This window comes from Akebia trifoliata, unplaced genomic scaffold, assembly GCF_017979445.1.
Source record: "Akebia trifoliata isolate Shusen 1 unplaced genomic scaffold, ASM1797944v1 Contig01217_ERROPOS466077+, whole genome shotgun sequence".
Lineage (NCBI taxonomy): Eukaryota > Viridiplantae > Streptophyta > Magnoliopsida > Ranunculales > Lardizabalaceae > Akebia > Akebia trifoliata.
The window spans coordinates 1-3,045 of NW_028237603.1; positions in this window are offsets into that span (position 1 = coordinate 1).

Sequence of the window (3,045 nt, forward strand, 5' to 3'; positions counted from 1 at the left end):
ATCTAACTAAATAATAAAAAAAAATTAGGTCATCCTGGAATGCTCCCATACTTGGGGTTTTTCAAGTCTGATTCTCAATAATCCCCAACGGAATTGCCACTGAAAGTGCCATCGATCCATGGGGTGCGCGGATCCACTTTTAATTTTTGAGATTTGGGAGTCGCCACCTAGTTATTACGGTCTATGAACCTAATACTGATTTTAAAAGGCAAATAACACTAATCTACGAAAGAAAATACGGGTCCGGGGATCACGTTACGGGGTTGGAAGGTGTTAAGGTACCAATCTCACCCGGTAAACGTCGGTCTCTACTTTTCCCAAATAAAACTACATTGCTAAAATACCTAAATAAATAATAAAAAAAATAAGAATGAAAAATACCTAGATGATCACAACGATAGTTCCCTCAAAGTTGGCGGAGAGATTCTTTGTTTCGTTTTCGTTACTAGAACCACTTCGGATCTCTAAGATGAAGTATCTTCTTCTTAGATCTAAGTGCTTCTTAATTTTTTATGGATTTATGGATGTTTTTTTAGCAAAAGTTAGGGGTTTGGATGATAGGTAAGGGGTTACGACTTCAAAATTAGGATTTTGGGAAGGTTGGAGAACCTCTTTGACCTACTTTTTCTAGGATTTTCTCTTATATACGAAAATAGGTTGTAGAGACCCCTATTTATAGATTTTTTTAAGAGCTTTTTTGATAGAGTTAGAGTTATATTATGTTTCTTTTAGATAGTTTTAGAGTTTAATTATGTTTTTTTTAGATAGTTTGAGAGTGGAATTAGAATTCTTTTAGATAGTTTTAAAGTTTAATTAGAATTCTTTTAGAGTTTTAGAGTTTAATTAGAATTCTATTAGGGTTAGGGTTTGACTTTAGTCTTATTATTTTGATAAGGGTTTTGACTTAAGTCTCACTTGATTGACTAGAATTTAGGATTTTGACTTAAGTCTTACTTGATTGACTGGATTTTAAGATTTTGACTTAAGTCTTACTTGATTGACTTTAATTTTGATTAGGATTTTACTTTACATTAATTAATATTTTAATTATTAATTTTAGAATTTTTAACTATTAAAATGGTAAAATTACCGTTTTACCCTCGGGGAGGACTTTTTGCGTTTTAAGTCGTTTTTCAATATTCCAAGATATTTTGGAATCGATTTTTCGTAAGGAATTCAATGAGATTATTATTTTGTGTCATTTATGAAATTTTTTGTGCGAAATGGTCATGAACTTTATGAGGGGCATTTTCGTAATTTTGTCAAATTTTGTGAAAATTGGCGAAATGGTTTATTTGGTTTCGATTTGTTGTTTTATGTGTTTGAAATGATTTTCCTAAGCGTAGTGTAGGCTCTAGGGATGTTTTGATGTTAGGGGTATTTTGATAATTTGATCATTTTTTAGTTTTATCGTGAAGCTTCTTTTTGTTTAAAAAAATGATAATTTCTATATTTTTGGGGCACATTTTCCTAGCGTAGTGTGGTTTCTACAGTTTTGTTTGTTTGAGATACTTCATCTGAATTTCTGGAACATATCTAGAAACAAAATATAACATTGGAATAACCATCCATCATTGGGAACCGTCGCAATCGGGTTGATGAGTTGATTAATCAGGCGAGTGTAACAATGGGGTATCTATAGATGTCGCTGAGGGTTATTTCGGATTTTGCTCAGTTGCCACCGAGGGTTTTCTCGGATTATGCTCAGCCAGTTACCACCGAGGGTTTTCTCGGATTATGCTCAGCCAGATACCGCCGAGGGTTTTCTTGGATTTTGCTCAGATTTTACTTAGATAATTTTTTACTCTTTAACCCCGAGTAGGTAGAGTAGAACTCCAGAAAATTAGTTCATTACTCTTTCACCCCGAGTAGGTAGAGTAGGACTCCCAGAAAATTAGTCCATTACTTTTTCACCCCGAGTAGGTAGAATAGGACTTCCAAAAAAAAATTGTTTATTACTCTTTCACCCAGGATATGTAGAGTAAGATATTCAACTTTTGCTCAGATATGCTTAATTTATCCTTAGATAATGCTCAGATATGCTTAGATTTTATCAGTTTTTACTTAAATTTTGCTCAGATCTTCTGAGATTTATCTCAAATACACACATGCATATTTGTTCCTTTAGTCAAGGAGAATTTTCTAAAAAGTCAAGGATTTGACGCTGTCAGTGAGAGCTCGCGCTCAAGGACCTGACATTTTTTAGTTCGGGAAGAGCTCGCCCTTAAGGAACATAACGTTTAGACGAATTGCTAAATCAAGCTACAAAATGAATTGTCACTAGCTTTGGCATTCGGATATCGTACTATCTACCAAAATAGATTCGCTATCTAGTTTGTTTCAATCCTCTGCCAAAGAGGGACATCTGTAGACACCCCATTTTTGCAATCACCTGATTAATTTACTCGTCAACCTGATAGCGACGGCCCAATGATGGATGTTTATTCCAATGCTCTATTTTATTACCAGTGATGTTTTAAAAATTCGGATAAGGTATCTCGAACTAACAAAACTATAGAAACCACTCTACGCTAGGAAAATATGACCCTAAAAACATAGAAATCATCATTTTTCAGACAAAAAAAAAATTTAAGATAAAAATCACTAAAAAATTATCAAAATACCCCTAACCTTAAAACATTTTTAGAACCTACATTATGCTAAGGAAAACCCTTTCAAATACATAAAACAACAAATCGAAACCAAATAAATCATTTCGTCAATTTTCACAAAATTCGATAAAATTACAAAAATCCCCCTCATAAAGTAACGACCATTTCACACAAAAAATTTCATAAACGACACAAACCAATATTCCCATTGAATTCCTTACGAGAAATCGATTCCAAAACATCCTGGACATTGAAAAACGACTTAAAATGCAAAAAGTCATCTCCGAGGGTAAAACGATAATTTTACAATTTTAATAATTAAAAATTTTAAAATTAATAATTAAAACATTAATTAATGTAAAGTGAAATCCTAAAATCTAGTCAATTAAGTAAGACTTAAGTAAAATCCTAAAATCAAGTCAATCAAGTAAGA